At 49.0% G+C, this 20,314-nt stretch overlaps 1 long non-coding RNA gene across 1 annotated transcript; it reads right to left on the bottom strand.

Annotated features, from left to right (window-relative positions):
- Positions 1 to 315: 315 nt before the first annotated feature.
- On the bottom strand, positions 316 to 18,916 carry LOC121134155. Its single transcript, XR_005871190.1, has 5 exons — positions 18,868 to 18,916; positions 17,800 to 17,947; positions 9,058 to 9,117; positions 1,296 to 1,375; positions 316 to 806 (listed from the first exon to the last, which is right to left on the bottom strand). It is a non-coding gene; the product is annotated as an uncharacterized LOC121134155 (long non-coding RNA).
- Between the last annotated feature and the right edge of the window lie 1,398 nt (positions 18,917 to 20,314).

The following is a 20,314-nucleotide window of genomic DNA, read 5'->3' as shown; positions in this document are numbered from 1 at the left end:
CAGTAGGCTGCTGTGGAAAACTAGCCAACATCTGCACTGCTGTTTCCATTGAGAAAAAGTCCCAGACAACTGACTTTCCAGTGAACTTTAAGAACACAACTCATTTGCAAGTTCAGGGCTGCCTATGCTTCTCCATAAATGCTGCATGTAGCGAGGACATGATTGACCCATGGGTTAGAAATGAGGATCCTGGGATACCAGCCAACACCCACAGTAGCATGAACACCTTGGGTAAACAAATGCATCTCTCTGAGCTTCAGCTCCAATCCTTATTTAAAAAATGGTTCTGATAATGACCTCATTAAGCAGAGAAGCTCTTTTTTAAAAGATTTTTATTTATTCTTCGACAATTTCATACTTATGACTTAACTTGATCATATTCACCCCAACTTCATACACCACCCCCAACACATGTCCTTCCATATCCATGTCCCTTTGTTCTTTTAATAACCCATTAAGTCCAATTGATGCTGCTTGCATGAGCATGAGCAAGCTACCAGTGGGCACCCACCTACCCACCCAAAGTACCTCCCAACAGCCAGCAGCTCCCAGCAGCTCCCCAGCTAGGGGCAGAGCCTCATGACCCTCTCCCTAAACCCATGCTGGAATCATTGACGGGTTTGATCTTGCAGACACTGGTTCTGTTGCTGAAAAGGATCAATAAGTTCTTTCCACATGAATCAATGAGTGAGTGAAGAAACCTTGATCACACTCCCACGGCCTCTCTAGCGGCATCCAAAACCAAAGCACATTTCCCTGAGGCTGTTTTGTTTTTCACTGTGGCTTCTGACCCAAAGTCTGAATGTCTGGGAAAGAGAGAGGATGATTATCTTTGTCCACTCTTGGGAACTCAATTGGGAATTAAAACTTCAACGGAACCCAAGAGAAAGACTTGCTTGGATGAGTCAATCTAATAGATCACTGGCTCTGGGAATGGGTACCAAAAGGTGAGCAGTATGCACTTGTTTAGTGCAAGAAGGGGAAAATGTGATACTTGAGAAAACAAAATCCAACCCAACACCAGTTTTGCACATAAGCACTCCCTTCCTCCCCAGGGCCAAGACAAGCCTTAGTCTAGACCTGTGAAAGAGACAGCCTCCTCTGGCTCCCTTGGAGGCAGTGCTGGCACAGGATGGCCCTTGGAAGATGGCTGGCCCGTGCGTTTTTATGCCTGGCTGCTGGCAAAACCCTCAATGTTAAGATCACAAGATGATCTTTCTCCCACCTCCCTCTGGTCAGGCACCCACCTCTCACTCAGTCCCCCCAAAACGTGCTTCCAGAAAAGGCACACACACCAGGTTTTTCTTCCTATAGTCACATTAATGGGAGACTCCGAGTCCAAAGTCCAGTAGACCCAGGCGCTGTCACCACATGCCTGGGAAGGAAGATTGATGTCAAGGGCCAGGATGTGAACATACCCATGAATTGTCCTTTTGTGCCAAGGTAAACTGGATGGGGAAAACATGTGTCAAGGAGGCAGAGACTGCCTGGCTTGGCTGTGATCCCCGGAGCACCTGGGGAAGGGGGCCCTCCCTTAAATTCCAGTAACTTACAGAGCCATCAGAGCTATGACTCTTCCAGGCTTTCCTGCATAAGAATAACTAATGTGGTTGAGTACTTCTTGTGCCTGGCATCTTACCTGAGTTCTTATTCAACTTTGTGACGCTTTATAAGAGGTCAACACAATGACTCTCTCACTTCAGAATAACATGAGTCCTAAAGAGGCCAGCTTGTTCAAGGCTGCACAGCTCAGAACATAGATGTACATGGAGTGTTCACAGCATATCCCATCATACTGAACTCGTGGGCAGGATGCAGGAAATCTCAAGTGAGAACAGCGACCATGCCAGTCGGCTTCCCCACAACAAATACCTCAGCCCATCAACTCATGAACGGAAAACATTTGTGTAGGCTCACAATTGGGAGATTCCAAGCTGTGGTGGGCTTGGGGCAAGGCAAACACATAATTCCCACAATCACCTTCAAGGGTATCAACCCAGTGACGTCAAGACCTCCCACTTGGCTCCGTCACTCAAAGGTTCACCACCTCCTTAGAGAGCCACTGTGAGCGAGGACCAAGCCTTTAACACACCGGCCTTTGAGAGCCGATCAAGATATGAACAGCAACAGTGATATATTCCCCTCTGTCCCCCTCATGACACTGGCCAACATTCAAGAACAGGACTACAGAGGCTGCCACAAATCAATGTGTCCTTCCATGTCAATGAGAGATGGGTTCTCAGGAGCCTCTAAGAGGACCATGAACAAAGGAACTCAAGGGTTCTGTCTACCTTGGGGTTTAAAGGTTTCAGTGGTAACCATTTGTAAAAGTGTGTATTTCCTTTTTCATTTTATTTTGTCTTTATTTGTTTATTCTTCTCTCATATATTATATCCCCTCCACCTCTCCTCCCAGTTGCTCCATTCACCCCCCTTTCCCCCCATCCACTCCTCCTAGTGTGTATTTCTTTCCATCTTTTTCTGTGCTTCCCTAACTATAATCAGATACTCACAGAGATACATTTTTACACTCTGCTTGACTTACTCACCATTACTAACAATTACTTCACGACCATTCTCCATCATGAGACCATGATCGGAGGTTCAAACGGCTATGGCATCAAGTAGACAACTAATTCCCTCAACGTGTGTGTGTGTGTGTGTGTGTGTGTGTGTCTGTGTGTGTGTGTGTCTGTATGTCTGTGTGTCTGTATCTCTGCGTCTGGGTGTATGTGTTTGTGTGCGTATGTTTCTGTGTGTGTGTCTGTGTGTGTGTGTGTGTGAATACACAACTATTCATTAAGTGCAGGTTCATAGGTGTGCTCTCAAGAGTCATTCTACAGGTACTATCTGCCCCTTTTTTCTTTCTATTTATTATTTTTGAATTTTATTTTATTTTTGAGACAGGATTTCTTAACTGACCTAGAACTTGCCAGTAGGATAAACTGGTGGACCAGAGAACCCCATGGATCCTCCTGTCTCTGCCGCCCAGCACTGTGACTACAAGAGTACACCACCACACCTAGTCTTTTCTTTAGTGCTTGTTATGGATGTCAAACTTGTGTCCCTTGTTTTTTCTGACAATCACCTTAACAACTGTATGAGCAGAAGAGCACTTTTTATACCTGACACACACCATTACTATCAGTTATTTCTCGTCCATTCACCATCGTGAGACCATGATCTGAGGTTCAAATGGCTATGGCATGTAGTACACAACTGATTCCCTCAAGTTTTATTTTAATTTTACTGAAGTCCAATTGTCAAATTTATTGGTAAAATACAATCATAAATCACTTTACATTTGACAAGCAAGGGTCTAGATTATTTGAGAGGAGACCCATCTGAGAGTAGATGGAGTTTCAAATGCCCAAAGGAGGCCTTCTAACACTACTGCCCAGGGAAGCTGCCATCTTACCCATGGGTGTGAGTTACTTCTCTCACTGCTGTAACCAAATACCTGACATTTAAAAGGGGGAGGGAAGAATTCTTTTGACTCACATTTCAGAGAGTCTTGTCCATGATCCCTAGGACCCATGTGTCTTGGCTTGCCGTTAGGCAAAATATCATGACAGCAGGAGTTTGTGGTACAGGAGCTTCATGACGGTCAAAGGATAGAAAAACAGCCACAAGGACAGAGGTTGGGGACCCCAAAGACACCACCAGGGACCTACATCCCCCAATAACTCCTACTTCTCACCTTTTACCACCTTCCAATAATGCCGCAGTATAATTCCATCAAGGGTGGAACCCGTTCAATATGTCGGTGGCCTCAGCATTCAGTGGTCTATGGAGATGCCTGTGCAGACACACCCCTGGGTGTGCCTTGATGATGTCTTAGGCACTTAGTAATCCAATCAAGCTGGCAATCAAAATTAGCCATGACGACAAGGAAGAGCTCTGCATGATGGAGGCTAGTCCAGGTGGCTGCTAGTTTGTGATCACCGTGACAGGAGTCTGAATTCTCCCACCTCCCATCAGGGACTTTGGTCTTGTGCAAGCACTCAAGCATCTGAATCTTTGCCCAGGTGTCACTCTAAGGACACTGTCACCTTTGAGAGGTAACAAAAGCTATCTGTTCGCCTAATTTTATAAGTATGAATTTCATTCTCTTGGATGGGGAATAGCTCTTTCTTTACATGATCACCAACACAGAGATCACCAGTACAGCCAGGCCCAGTACCCAAGGGATTCCCAGAAATGGAAGCAACCTCCCCTGCACCCTGCTGTGATTTGATCACACTGTGATTATATTCATGCACTCACTGCATTCATTTGGCATAAGAAGTGTGAGGACCACTGAGCTTCCCCAGGCTCATGTGTGTGATCCCAGAAGACCAGATGCTCGGGCTGCTTACTCAGCAGCTGTATGTATAGACAGACATATCACGCCATGTCCTCACATGGATCCTCAGACACCAGCATCCGCATCCAGCTCCGTCCAAGGGAAGTAATGGGCCTTGAGGGGATGGCACAGTTTCTCACCAAAGTTTGGAGGCAATTGGAGGGGCAGAGTGTTAAAAAAAATGTGGGGACCCCGAGAGAGGTGGGAGACGGGAGGCAGAAAAGCAGTGCTATGGGCACGAAGTGTGCTATGGCGCTGAACTCTGGTTAGCCAGATCCCATGCTACCATCAAAGGCTCCAAGTAACAGGCACTTCCTGCTGGGGCTCAGCTGTGCCTCCTGTGCCAGCAAGGGGGCTTTGGAAGTCACTGGGGGGGGGGGGGAGATAAGAGGAGAGAGCACTGTGTCTACAGCAAGCCAAGTAAACTTTACAGGCCCCTGCTGTGACGCTCAGAGCCTCCACCACCTCCAGCCTGGCCCCCTGCCCTTTCCAGTGGTCACAGGCTGAGCTGCAGGCAAGGCTGGCTCTGCTGGAATCTGTGAAATGTCAGACCCTCCTAGGGTGGTATCCCCTCCCCTCCTCCCCCCACTCCCTTCCAGAAGCAGGGCCTGTACCTCCACACCTCTGTTACACATATTGATCATGACAGCCTAGATTAATATGTCAGATGCCGCGATCCTTGCTGGCGACAGGCCTTTTGACCCTATCAGCGCAATCTGCTTCCCTGATTGAAAGTCCCTGTGCCTCAAATTGATTCAGAGTTTCATAAACATCCCATAGTCATGATCCAAGGAAGCCACAGATGAAAGTGGCCCAGGAAAGCAGGGTTTGTTCTTCTCTCCCTAATCCCCCAAATCCTAGGGCCTGGCAGCAGGGCAGGACATGGGGACACACACACTCACTCTCTCTCACACACACACACACACAGATACACACACACACATACACACACACACACACACACACACACACACACACACACACACACACACGGCTAAAATGAAGGCCTAACCTAGTAAGCTAAGACTCCCAGAGACCCAAAATCAGCTGTATCCCCAACAAGTCACGCACCCTGCAGGCATCCTAACAAGACCGAAAGGGACTAGGGATGCATACACTGTTAGGTACCAGAAGGCCCGGTGTGTGGCGCTGCCACCGCCTCACTTCCATGACCTTGGAAACTTTTCTTTGCCTCTCTGAAACAGGGCTTGTCTTTGTAAAAAGAGAATAATCATAACCATCTGGTAAAACTCAGCAGTGCTGTTGTGAGGGGGAGAGAGGGAGAGAGAGGAGGCGTGATGAGAGAAATTCGGAGAATGTTGAGTGACTGCCACAGTGTACTGAGGAGGGGTGGAGCAAATGGGCTGAAATGCTGACCATGGGTCTGGGAGATGGGTACATGAGAACCTACTGTACGCCCATCTCTAGTTTGATCTGTTTACATCTCTTTCCAACTTCATTGTCTCTTAAGTTACATCAGGTCTTGAAGTGCGTGCGTGCGTGCGTGCGTGCGTGCGTGCGTGCGTGCGTGCGTGTGTGTGTGTGTGTGTGCGCGCGCGCGCGTGCTCTCTGTAGAGAAGAACCTGCAGTAGGGCAGATGTAGGGCTGTGTGTCTGTCTGTTTGTGTGTGTCTGTGTGTTCCATAGGAAAGATCCTACAGTGGGGAAGAGGCAGAGTTCTCTATGGGCACCATCTGTCCGCAAGGTATCATGCACACAGTATCCATGCAACTTTTTGGGACAGTCCCAGCATCCTCCCTAGTCCTTGAGCCTGGCATTGATCTGACAAGGTGGTGACTGGTCCATTTTCCTGTGGTCTGCAGGTATGGGCTGTGATAGGAGACCCCAGGCCCTGACACCTGAACCCACTGAACGAATCCACTCCCTGCAACCACCTCACCCTGCCACTGTGCTAGGAAAATTCCAGCACCTTCCATCCTGCTACTGCCATCCCTGGAATGTAAGCTTGGGACCGTTACCCACAGAAGTTGTCCAAGCAGTGTCAGTGAATGCAGGGGACCAGTATCCCAGGTACCCCAGAAGGCCCAGGGGAAGCTTTGGATCTGGTTCACAGAGCACAGACAGGCACTCTTCTGATGGCCTTCCTTCCTCACACAATGCTGTGTGGTGCCCCAGATCATCTGAGGGTCAGCCTCCCCCCAGCAGCTTCCCACCGTGGCACCCTCTTCTCCACTCCACATTTGACAGCACAACAGACGGGCAAAGTTCCCTCCAGGCCTCTTGAGAACACAAGGACAACCTCTACCCCATATAGTGTAGACCTAGAACACCCCCTCCCAATTCCATACGCTAAAGGCCTGGTTCCAGATTTGTAGACACTTAACCAGGTAGAGCCTGATGGGAGGTCTTCCGGTCACTGAGGGTCTGCCCTCCAAGAGGGTTTGTGGAACCCACTCTCTCCAACTCCTTGGCTATGGGGTGAGTGGTTTTATCCACTGTGCACTCTCTGGGGTGTGCTGCCAGACCCCAGAGCAACAGGCCCAACTGAGCGTGGGTAGAAACCTCCAAAACTGCAAGCCCAAATGAATCTTTGAAAGTTAGTATTTGTCATAGTCATGGGAAACAGACAAACACACTCCCCAAGAGAGTGCCATCCCATGATCTCCACTCCCTCCACCCATTCTGCCTATCACCTGACACACTATGCTTGCATGGGGCCAGCATGGGTAGAAGAGGAAGGCAAAGCAGACAGCTGTGGCTGCCATATGAACCAGGAGACCCAAAACCAAGTTTGTTCCAGGGCAGGGCCACACTGGGCCCCAGGCTGCTTCTCAGACCACAGTGAGAGAGCTCAGCAGTGGCAGCTCCTCCTGACCAGGCTGGTAGTGTGGGATGCCCACACTGGGCCCCAGGCTGCTTCTCAGACCACAGTGAGAGAGCTCAGCAGTGGCAGCTCCTCCTGACCAGGCTGGTAGTGTGGGATGCGTCACACTGGGCCCCAGGCTGCTTCTCAGACCACAGTGAGAGAGCTCAGCAGTGGCAGCTCCTCCTGACCAGGCTGGTAGTGTGGGATGCCCCACACTGGGCCCCAGGCTGCTTCTCAGACCACAGTGAGAGAGCTCAGCAGTGGTAGCTCCTCCTGACCAGGCTGGTAGTGTGGGATGCCCCACACTGGGCCCCAGGCTGCTTCTCAGACCACAGTGAGAGAGCTCAGCAGTGGCAGCTCCTCCTGACCAGGCTGGTAGTGTGGGATGCGCCACACTGGGCCCCAGGCTGCTTCTCAGACCACAGTGAGAGAGCTCAGCAGTGGCAGCTCCTCCTGACCAGGCTGGTAGTGTGGGATGCGCCACACTGGGCCCCAGGCTGCTTCTCAGACCACAGTGAGAGAGCTCAGCAGTGGCAGCTCCTCCTGACCAGGCTGGTAGTGTGGGATGCGCCACACTGGGCCCCAGGCTGCTTCTCAGACCACAGTGAGAGAGCTCAGCAGTGGTAGCTCCTCCTGACCAGGCTGGTAGTGTGGGATGCCCACACTGGGCCCCAGGCTGCTTCTCAGACCACAGTGAGAGAGCTCAGCAGTGGTAGCTCCTCCTGACCAGGCTGGTAGTGTGGGATGCGCCACACTGGGCCCCAGGCTGCTTCTCAGACCACAGTGAGAGAGCTCAGCAGTGGCAGCTCCTCCTGACCAGGCTGGTAGTGTGGGATGCGCCAGGCAACAGCAGGAGCAAGGAGCAGACAGCTTTCCTGCTGGTCACCTCCTCAGCTTCTATAAGCGGCTGGACACAACGGCCTCCTCTCTTCCTCTTCCCTGCACTTCCCAAGTTGCCACAAATCAAAACATCTTCTAGGCCTCTCCTGTGTGTTAGGAAAACTACTCCCTCACTGCCATTGTCTCTACATGGACAACAGACAGTATGGTAGCGTCCTCACATTCCGTCTATTTCAGAACGCCTTAGTTCCCAGCATGCACTACTTAGGCCCAGATGAGTTCAGTCCAAGGTGAAAGCTAAACTGGGCTCACGGTCCAAGCTGTGTGACTGCAATCTTTCTGTGCCTCAGTATCCTTTTCCATATATTGAGAATTACAATTCTATTCATCCCACAGAGTTGCGTTAAAGGATTTACTGAGTTGGCATTTGCTTAGACACGAGCCCAGTGCATAATGAACAAAGGCCCTTGCGTGTTAGGCTTTTTACATCTTGAACGTCACTCAGAAGGTAGATGCAGGAAGATCAGGAGTTCAAGACCAGTCTCTGCTGTTTAGTATATTTGATGCTAGGGTTCCATAAGACCCTGTCTCAGAACCTTTACAAGTTATTCTCCCCCAAATTGGAACCTGTTGGCCTCTTCATGCATTTTGTTCTCATAGTCCAAATCACATGTCAAAATTAAAGTATGATTCTTTTCAAACTCCCTTCTTCGGGTCATATTCCCATTTGTTCATGGTACCTTATGACATCCCCCCACTCAAGACTTGATATTTTTCCCTGCACAACCAACAATATATCCTTTATTTAGCTGGACTTTAGAAACAATGGCTGACAGTTACCAAGTTCTTTTACGCGTGATGACACCGTTAATGTAATGTGTCCACAGCTTTGCCTTTCCTGTTTACAGTATGCGAAGCAGCAGAGCTACATCTGAACTTGAGTCCTGTTTGACACTAAATCCAGGATCCCCTCTGCAGCCCACCTCCCCCCCCCATACACTCAACACACACACACCAAGATCCAGGAGAGCCTTCCCCTTCTCTCACCTTGGGGGTATTCTAGACATGACTGCCGGAACTTCTCAGTAAGTCCTACTGGAAAAGGATCTAGGACGATATGGAAGATATTTATGAAGCATCATTGACCTGTTGGCTTTTTAAAAATTACATTTTAGTTATTTACTCCATGTGTGCACGTACACGTTTCAGGACACACACGAGGAGGTAAGAAGACAGCTTCCAAAAGTTGGTTAGATTCTTCTACCACATAGGTCCCTAAAAACAAACTCAGGTCACCAGGCTGAGTGGCCAATGCCTTCATCTGCTGAGCCATCCTGCCAGCCCACCTGGATGACTTTAAAAATAAGCTATAATAAATTATGCACAATAGAATTTGGTTTCATAGAAAATATATAAACATAAAATAGGCTAGAGGGATGTGTATTTAGTGTTGACAATGGGAATTTTAATGTTTTAGTATTGTTATTGTCTTTGACTGTTCATGAGCACAGGCATGTACATGCCACAGTACATGTGTGTAGGTCAGATAAGCATTTTCAGGAATCGTTTTTTCTCCTTTCACCACAGTTCTTAGGAACAAAACACAGGTCATCGGGCTGCACAGTCAAACACTTACTCCCACCTACTGAGTCACCTGACTAGCCAAAACGAACATATATTTTTTGAAATATATGTAAAAATGTATGTGTATAAATTCTTCCATGAAACACATACACTTTCAGTTTATGAACACAGTTAAGACCTGGAGGGCATTGGATTCGGATATAAGATACTTTCATGTTTCCCCGAGGACTGCTTGATTTGGGGTTTTCTCTTTACTGAGGAAGTGAGCAAGGTGAGTCTTTCCAGCACATGGTTTTCTGTGTGGGACCTTGGCCCATGTAATGATAGCTCCCACATTTCAGAACAACCTTGACTTGCCCTTAAGTTCAGTGTGACATTACCAGGAATGGTTCTGCTATGCTTTGGGTCTGGAATGTCCTCCAAAGGTACATGTGTTAATGGCCTGCTCCAGCTCAGTGCTATTGGAATATGACAGAACCTTTAACATCATGATGGGGCCTAATAGGAGGTCTTCATGTCATAGGTGGCATGCCCTTGAGGGGAAAAATGGAATTCAGTCCCTTCCCTTCCTTCTCTTTCTTGGCCATCATTAGCTGAGCAGATTTTCTGCCATGTTCTGTCATGAAGTGTCCCCTCACCACTGGCCATGGACTGAAACTTCCAAAATAGCCAAAATAAACCTTCATCCCTTTAAAAATGGATTATTTCGAATGTTTTGTTACAATTCTGTAAAATCTGACTGACAGGAAATTAACCTTCTCACTAGGGAGAGAAAGCACCAGCATCGTTGTCACTGTCACTAACTTGCCTACAAAGCACTCATACACTTTGATCATCTAATCAATACTACAACCTGTGAGGCAAATAAGAAAGGCATGACTCGTCCCATCCCACAGAGAGAGAAACTGACCCAGTGAGGTGAAGCAATTCACAGAAGACCTACCACAGTCCTTACTCAAGCTGCCCACTGAGCCCAGGTTTCCGGGTCCTACAATTGCTGGCTCATAGAAGGAGAACCAGCCATTTCTCTAGTTACTCAGATGTCTCTCTCAAGATTGTTAGGTTATTTCTTACCACTCCTTGACCTTGGAAGCCCCTGGCAGGAAGCATTCTGGAGCCAGGCAGCTGTAGAACAACATGTCACCTAGTTAGAGTGGCCATGACAAATGGGGTAACACAGGGGAAGCAGGTTTGCTGTAGATCTGGAGTTTGGAGGTCTGCGGTCAAGGTATCAACAGTATTGGTTTCTTCTGATGGCCGTGAGGAAGGCTCTGTGCCTGACCTCCATCAGGCACAATATGGCAGGCACAATTGAGCCCGTAACACTAGAGAAACCCAAGCCTTCATCCTTTTTCCTGGTGACCCTTTGGATTCTAAGGAGGGAGAGGCTCAAGAGGCAACATGGCGGAAAAGCTGGCAATGCTGAGTTGAGGATGGGGGGTGGGGCAGAGACATAGCACGAGAACGCAGGTAGGATGTGTGCTGATACACCAAAGACTGATGCACAATGTGGAGGCTGCCCTAGGTCCCCCCATGGCTGCTGAGGGAAGCAGGCTTGTCACAAAACACCTGCCTACAAAGAACAATGACTATGGGGTAGCAACAAAAAACAAAGCTTAGCTCTGGGCCTGTGAGCGAGTCACTTCCTCCTCAGCAAAGGATGGAGATCCGACTCTGTAGCTGCCGACTTCCCTTCCCACTCTCAAGGCTCCTCGTAACCTCAATGAAACTGGTTAGGAATTCTTTGGAATTGGTTTATTGTCAGGGCTCAGATAAACCCATCTTCCTTCCTTGTCTGACCCCTTCCAGATCCATGACTCTCAGGAGTTCCAGTTGCTTCTACTAGGTTCTGAGAAAGATAAAAAATAAGAAGGGTATTATAGAAAGCCCCTGTGGGTACTCCTGGAAAAGGCAAGGACAGAGACTCCCATGCCCTGGCATGACTAAGTTGCCTGATGGCTTCCTGAGAACCTAGCCAGGCTTTTCTGGAGGCGACAGGGTGGCTGCAAGTCTAGCAAGAGAGGAAATGCATGACTGATGGCAGCATACATTGGAGCCTTGGTCTCCAGTTTGAGCTTCCTGTGCTCTGACACCCCCGGGAACAGAGACTTAACCTGACAGAGCTCCATCACTCAGTTCACACGGGCTGGTGATGTCCACCCTCCTCCCAGGCCTGCCTCTCCTCCACGGCTGTGTCTACCAGGTCCCAAAGATGTCCTGAGACAGGTCATCTCATTCTAGCATTCACAAGCCGAGTAATTTCCAAAGCCAAGAACAGGGAAACCTCTCCTACTACTCCAAGCCGTTGCTCAGTGCCCAAGGGACGGAGAGAAAGGCAGCTCCCAACTGGCCTAAAGAGTCAATTCTTCTGTCCCCTGAGGAGGCTGAGCCTGTACACAACCTCACAGCTGTGGAGGACAGGGTGGAGCCGGGAAAACACAGAGGGGAGCAGGGATCAGCTGCCCACAAGGCCCCACAATGGGCATGATAAGAAAAAGCCAGACTCCCAGGACCAACTCCAGATTGCCTCTCCAGGGAAAGCATGTCTTACCTAGAACTTGACAGTGTGCCATCCTCCTTAAAGAACTTTCCCTTACATCATCTAATTTGGGCCTCGCCTCAGTCTTAGGAGGGGCTCAGGCAATTGCTGTCCCTGTTTTATGGGAGACGAAGAAGCCAGACGGAATGTACAGTCACAGTAGTGGTAAAGCTCCAACCTATGGCCTCTGGAGCTGGATGCCCTGCCACGACTGCATGTGACTAAACTCCAGCTTAGTTCCCATGACTGATTAGGAAGGTGAAACCAGCCGGCAGACAGCAAGTTTAGTGAATGAGTCGCCTCTCCTGTTTTCACTAAGTAGTCCCTGAGAGTCCACACACCACCAATGCTGCCTACTAGAAGCCAATTAGAGCTTGACAGGAAAGACTGGGCAGAAGAAACTAGGGAGATCATTCAATGGGTAAGAATTTTTGCTGAGCAAGCATGAGGACCCGAGTTCATATCCCCAGAACCTGCTTAAAAATTAAGACTGTGAGTGGGCAGAGAAGGGAGGGTCACTGGGTTTTTGCTGGCTGCTAGCCTCTCTACAGGTTTTGTAAGAGTCTCTCTCTCTCTCTCTCTCTCTCTCTCTCTCTCTCTCTCTCTCTCTCTCTCTCTCTCGGTGGAATAAGGCAGAGAACGAAGGAGCAGAACACCCAGCTTGTGCAAACACACACACTGTCTTAGTTAGGGTCGTATTGCTGTGAGGAGACCATGACCACAGCAACTTATAACAGAAGACATCTCATTGGGGCTGGCTTACAGCTCAGAGGTTTAGTCCATTATTGTCACGGTGGGAAGCCTGGTGGCAGAGATGGTGCTAAAGAAGGAGCTGAGGGTTCTACATCTTGATCCACAGGCAGCAGGAAGAGACAGTGAACCTAAGCCTAGCTTGAGTTTCTGAAACCTCAGAGTCCACCCCCAGTGACACTTCCTCCAACTCCAACAAGGTCATGCCTATTAATAGTGCCACTCCCTATAGGCCTATGGAGACCATATTTTTCAAACCACCACATACATGTTTGTGTGCACATGTAAACACACACAGACACAGACACACACACACACACACACACACACACACAGAGTTGATAAAGGTCACCCAGATCCCTCCACTTACTAGTAGTTGAACAAGGACAACTGACCTTTTCTGAGTAGTTGCACCGGGGTTGTGTGTATAGCAATGTGACTTAGAGACACAAATCTCCAGTGTCAACTTGACTGCATTTGAAAGGAATCTGTTACTGCCATGTGTGAGCTTAGGCAAATCCCCTGACCTCTAGAATATCCCACTCTCTTGTTCTGTGGAAACAGTAACAACCACCACCAGGCTCATCTCCTGGTACGTGTCCGAGTCTGGTCACCAGGATTAGCTCATCTAACCCTCGGCAGACTGCTACTCCATTTGACAGGAAACGGGGAGGGAAATAAAAAGCCTGTTCGAGTCCTCGTAGCCAGGAATTGGTGGGGTTGGTATTCAAACCCAAGACAGCATGACCCCCTGACACCTGCTGTTACCCTCCCTTTCTGCCACACGACCATGGGCGCTTGATGCAGGTGACATGGGTCTTCACTGGGCAGTGCTTACTTTTGCCACATTGGGTGTGACAGTACCATCTAAGCCTGCTGCCTGGCTGGCACTGGGGATAACTACCCAGGTAACCCCAAAGGACACAAGTAGGTTATCCTTGACTGAAATGACGTCCCGCTTGAACGTGGAGACCAGGTCCTGCTAGGCTCTGCGTCCTCACTGTCACGCTCACCACGTCACACGCCTTCCCTACCCATCCTCGTCAGCAGCTATCCACAGCCACTGGCACGATTTACAGTTGCATTACATCACTGGGGTATTGACCTCAATTCCCGGTCTCTCTCCTTCCCCCCGTGCTGCGTCACCCACGGCAACACTGACCTCTGCCTGGGGACTTGGTCCCTGGTTTGTACCCTCACACCTTCACAGTTGTTACCTTTGCCCTACTCCTCTTTAGCCTTCTCCCTTCACCCTGTCTGGTCTTTCACACATCCTTCCCAAAGCCTCTGACTCTTTACCTCATCCACAGACCTACCCTCCTTTCTCCCAACTCTTCCTACTGGCTGCACTTTCTTGACTTTTCTTACCCATGCTTAAGAAAGCTCTACTTTGCCAGTATCCCTAATTCCAAATCATTTTACCCAGCATGCTTAACTTTGAGTACTGTATGCTTAGTCTTTCCATCACTGTGTGAAAATATCTGGCAGAAATAACTTAGTTTATTTACTTGATGGCCTCAGAGTTCAGTCCCCCATGGAGGAGGCCTGGCAGAGAAGCCTGGTTCCTATCATGGCTAGGACAGGAAGCACTCAGGGATAATACGACCCCAAGAACCCACCTCCTGTGACCCACTTCCTCTAATGGGTCTTCCCTCCCCAGACCTCCACAGTTCGAAATAAGTACCCCCATATGGAGACCACCCATGCAAAACACAAGCCTGTCAGGGTCCTTGACTTCATAATCCTGGCATCCCACACCAAGCCCCAAGCCACAAGGACCCAACTTTTCTGTCTCATTGCAGCTTTACAACTGAGATCTCCAAACACGAAAGGGAAAGTCCTACGGCACTATGGGATGGCTGCCCACACCAGCCTCAGACAAAATCACTGCACAATCTTCCAGGACCCAAGCAACTTGCCACCTGCCTCTCTAGCCACATCCACCGGTTCATTCGACAGTTATTCTGAGCGTCTTTCCCAAGCCTAGCAGGGATGGTGTCCCTACCTCAGCACTCCAGTCATGACAGAGTCCTCTCACTTCCTGAAACATAACCCGTCTTACCCAGCTCCCCCTTCCTTGTGTCTGACAGTCCCCACTCCCGCCCTCTTCGGATCTCAGCTTCAGCATGACTTCCTCCAGGCAGCCTTTGTTGACGCCGCCCGCACTAGACCTTGTCAGGTGTATGCAAGGCCTGCTCACTCTTCATCATGGCACTGGTTGCTGTGGTGTTAATTGTATGATAAGAAATTGTTCTCTATTGCGACTCCAAGACTCAATAAACTTTTTTTTTCCAAAAAGGGACAAAGACACAGAAAGGTTTCATAGATCCATGTGGAAATAAAACAATGATGTGAAATCATTCTACAACACTTCCTGTATCTCTCCATCTGTCACTGGGATTGGCTGACGGGGCCTGACTGACCAAGCTACTAGCAACTTCCTAACCCCAATGCATCCCTTCTTCTTGCTTCCAAACAAATAAACAACACTGCTCTATGTCTTCTAAAGGAAGTACCAGAGCTTTCAAGAGTTATCTGAAACAGGATGTTTAGCATCCCTACTCTTACCTCTGTTTGGTTCCTATGAGCTTTAACACCCATCCCCTCAAAGGCAGCCAGGCATGCATTTCTACTTTGACCTGCTAGGTGCCCGAGTCAAAGGTATGGGAACACAGACCCTACTTCTATCCCAGTTCCTCCCCACCCTGTCCTTGCACAGGAGCTCAGCTCATCTCTACGCCACCACTTCTGCTCAGGCCTAACCTCCATCCTGCCATTTTTCAACAGCAAAGCGCAACGCTGAGTCAGAGACCCAGGCAGGTTTGAGGCCATCTTGGACTCCATCCTGCTTCTCCATCCCACCTCCCAGACAATATGTGTGCATCCTGGTATCCAAACTAGACCAAGTCTCCAAAGAGTCTATCCCGTCCTTCATGTTCTCCCTTTCAGTACGTCTCCCAAGTAATAACCTTCCTAGCCCTGAGAAAGAGTGAGCCTATGCTAAACACTAATCAGCTTAAATAGAACTTATTAAATGGCTAGAGAGGCGTGTCAATTGGTAAATTGCTTTCCTAGTTATGGTGACATGTGCTTGTAATCCCAGCACTGGGGAGGCAGAGATAGGCAGATCCCTACAGATGCTCACTGGCCAGCAAACCTAGCCTAATCAGTAAGTCTCAGGTTCCAGGGAGTGACCCTGCCTCAAACTGTAAGGTAGACAGCACCCAAGGTTTCTACGTCCATGCTCTACTCCACGGACCCACACATGCACAGGGTCCCTTCTCCAGGCCAGCATCTTCACTGCTATGTGAGCTTTCCATTTCTGTGACAAAATGTTGGATAAAAGGAAGAGACTTTTATTTGAACCAGAAGTTTGGGAGTTTCTGTCTATGGTCAGTTGGCTCCATTTCGTGGGGGCTGTCGTTAAGGCAGAATGTTGTGGTAGAAGCATGTGGCAGAGAAATCCTGCTCAACTTATGGCAGCTAGGAAACAAAGACAGTGTTATTCATAAATCCCCTTTGAGGACACTCCCTAATAACTTCCTTCCATGAGGCCCCACTTATCAGGGTCCCACCACCTCCCAAGTCAGGATCAGGAGTTGAGCCTATAGCGTGGGGTCTTTGCGGGAGCATTCAAGATCCCTACTTAGGCAACATCATTGTTGCCATCACCGCCAATGTTTCATGAGTTCTATATTCTAGGCTCTACAGAAAACCCATGCATGTCTAAGTGAAACCCGTTGTGGTGTTTTTGCCAATGAAAACCCACATGCTCGGATGGCTATCTTAATGCAGTTGAGAATTCCCAACATGCTAGCCATTGTAACGTCGTGGCAAAATGGTGGGGGTGCTGTTGTCAGTAACGGAAGCACCCACAGTACATGATTCTTGACAACACCAATCAACTGTGTTCCCGGGTTTGCATTCATTAAACTCTACTTTTCATTGCTTCAGTGTGTGCTCTGCAAAAGAACAGGCTGTAGCAGCAACTTCACATATCTCATGGCGACGGTGTCCCTCGGTGGCTTCAAGAGGCCATGTCAAGTGATTGACACTCCATGATGGTTCAGGACCAAAACTCACCTAACATGTACTTCTGAGGGCACGGCCCGTCCTTAGGGGGTAGAAGGGGGTGGACTGACTGAACAGCCTGGAGGTTTGGCAATGCTTCCGTTCCCTCTCCGCTCTGCACACACCCACGTGTGCCCGTGAAATAGCCTCTGTTCAGATAAGATGTTCAGCTGCAATCTCCCACGGTGAGGAAAGGTTTGGTTTAGCAATTAAAGAGCTGATGCTACACAGCAAGTTATCAATCCAGGGATAGAAAGGGCTCCACCCACCTAGCCCTCTTATCTTGAGTCTGTGTTGTCAAAGAGCTGCCTGTCAGGTTAGACCCCTCTATGGCCTGCCCAGATGAGCTGGCCAAGACCACGCTGGGTAAGGTGCTTCCAGACTGAACTGGAAGCAGTTTCTTCCTCGGGTGGGAGGAAGTATAGTGTGACATTCAGTAGTGTGTGTGTGTGTGTGTGTGTGTGTGTGTGTGTGTCCACAAGAGCAGAGATCCTCCCTAATAGTATAGTGTGACATCCAGGTGTGTGTGTGTGTGTGTGTGTGTGTGTGTGTGTGTGTGTGTGTGTGTCCACAAGAGCAGAGATCCTCCCTAATAGTATAGTGTGACATTTAGGTGTGTGTGTGTGTGTGTGTGTGTGTGTGTGTGTATGTGTCCATAAGAGCAGAGATCCTCCCTATTAGGGGCCCATCCTGCTCAATTGACCAGGCAGCTGGTCCCTTTAGGCATCCCAGAGTGAGAAGCACTCTGCTTATAGAAGAAGGTCAATATTCAGATAACAGTGTCAGAGTCCTTATCAAAGCACACACAGTAACCAGTGTATATCGTGGCAAAGTTTACAGAATACCTGCTGTCTATGATGTCACCTTACTATTCCACAGCAACCCAGTGGAGTGGTGTGTTGAGGGTCCTCTCTTGCTTTCCAGATGAGTCACAGAGATGAAGTGAATTGTACAAGATCACACAGTAGTTGATCACCGGTTAGGCTGAGGCACCTGAAATTGCCAGCACAGAGAGAACACCGTGCATCTTTTTTTTTAACTTTCCAGAGGGCAAAGTGAAGCTGTGACCTGCACTTGACCTGGCAAAGTACCCAGGAGAGACAGTCAGTGCCTCAGCATCAGAATCACACACACACACACACACACACACACACACACACACACACACACACACACGCTGAGACAAATCTGTACCCCACCCCCATTGCAGGGGAAAGCAGTGGCTCTGCCTTAGATGGTCTTTACCTCCAATTCTCTCAGCCATGCAGGCAGGTAGACAGCTCAGCCAACCAAGGAGTCTCTGTCATCCTTGCCCGGATGGGAAACAATTTTGCAGCTCAGCTAACATCTGTCTCAGCCCCAGGCCTCACCTACCTTCTCCTCTATACTGGGTTCTCTGCATGTCCATCTCTGCCCTGATGTCATGCCAAGCTCCAGGATTCTTCTCTAAAGCATCTCTGTCTCCCTTTCTCTCAGAAGATTTCTAAATCCCCTCTGTCCCCTTTGCATTTCCAGCAAGCTCCACCAGTATGTTCTCAATAGAATCCCCAAGCACTCTACCAAATGCTCAAAGTAAGCCCCAGAAAGCATGCCACGGGGATACTCAATGACTAAAGCCGGGAGGCCCAGCTTTGCAGCAGAGGTCTCTCCCCCTGCCTTGTGTGTGACCCTAGACTGGAGTTGCCCAGGGTTAGATGTTAAGAGAAGCTTTTTCTTTTGCTAGCCTCTTTGGTTTATCCCCCGCCAGTCGCCTGGGCTCTGCCGCGCCAGCCTGGTTCTAGATCCGCATGAGTCCCAAATAAACACACAGGAGGCTATATTAATTATGAAGCTGTTGGCCTTGTTTGTCTCTTACTGGCTAGCTCTGCCTTAAGTAATTACCTCATAATTGTTAATCTAAGTATGTTTCTTACCGGAGAATAGTTCCCGGCGTCCTACCCCCATGGCGTCACATGTTGACTCTCTTGTGTTTCCCCTTCCCAGAATCCTCCTCGACTCCTAGTCCCTCCTATCTAGGTTTTCTATTGGCCAGACAGTACTTTATTGACAAATGCACAGGCAAATAACAGGACTTCCCCAACAGTTAGAATGGGGTCTGTCTTCCTCGCTACCCTGCAGACGACACGACACCATGCCTGGCACACCGTGGTGGTTTAGAAACGGCCTGTATCAGACACTTCATGGAGCCTTAGTAATTGTTCTCCAACCATGAGAAAAGGAAGAAGAAAATAGACCAGGAAGTATTGGGGGGGTGACCACTTCACTCCATCTGTCTGCTCTCTGTTTTTAAACCTGTCTGCAGGTTTTCCATTTTTAAGCCAGTCTGACTCCATCATTCAGCTAGCCCTGTTCTCCAACAACACCTGATAAACAGGCCGCAGACTGCAGACACTGAGCGGTTAATTCAGGAAGCAGCGCCCAGCCTTTATTGCCCAACGGGGTAGGCAAGTGGCAAGAATTTAAGGGGTGAAGATCTTAAGTCCCTGATTGCCCTCTTCTCACCAGTGCTAGAAGTTCCACCGACAGGGAACACAGCCCAGCTCTGTGTAACCCAAGAGGAAATTCACAGCTGGGCAATGAAATGCTCGCTAGCTTGTGTGGGACCCTGGGCTCCGTCCCCTACACTGCACGCATGCGCGCGCACACACGCACCTGAAGAACAAAGCATTGACCTAATCCACGCTAAGGCATAGATGCAGATGCTTTTCTGGCCCCTAATTGATGACGATGCTTCTTCCAAGGAAGAGAAGGACTCAGACACAGATATTTGTGTGGGGATAGCGCTGCAGTAGGAGCCAGGGGAGGGCCATCTGTCCCAGTTCTGCCCGGTGGCTCTTAGGAAAGCTGTCCCCTCACCTTCTTTGAGTATAATTTACAAAACTACAACATGGGATGATTCAACTAGATCGTCTCCAAGAACCTTTTAAGATCTTATTTCAGTTTTTCCTCCAGCCTGTTCGGGATTGTGTTTTTAACCCGGTGCCGTGCGTGTACTGACTATTTATCATGAGTGTGTCTCAAAGCTCCCATTGTTCAGAGCATGAGTCAAACAATACCTGCCAGGAAGATTTAGAAACCAGGGTCATCACAGCCTTAAGAAACAGAATACATTCCTGTTGACAAACAGGCAGCTCCTCGGGAGGAGCATGGGCTGACAAATGTCAGACGATTTCCGCATCACGTGAGCAGCATATGGAGTGCCGCCGCAGGAACTCAGATGACCCGTGACATCACCAGGCAATACATTTAATGGGACCGTCCTCATACGCGCAGCCCGTGGTTGGTCAAAAATATCACTTCTATTCCTCTGGACTAAGAGCAGGGGTGCAGTTAGACAAAAACAACCCTTGCGGCACTGTG

Source organism: Mesocricetus auratus, unplaced genomic scaffold, assembly GCF_017639785.1.
Source record: "Mesocricetus auratus isolate SY011 unplaced genomic scaffold, BCM_Maur_2.0 Super-Scaffold_100026, whole genome shotgun sequence".
Lineage (NCBI taxonomy): Eukaryota > Metazoa > Chordata > Mammalia > Rodentia > Cricetidae > Mesocricetus > Mesocricetus auratus.
The sequence above is the reverse complement of the archived record's forward strand: the minus strand, read 5'-3'. Positions and strand labels throughout refer to the sequence as shown.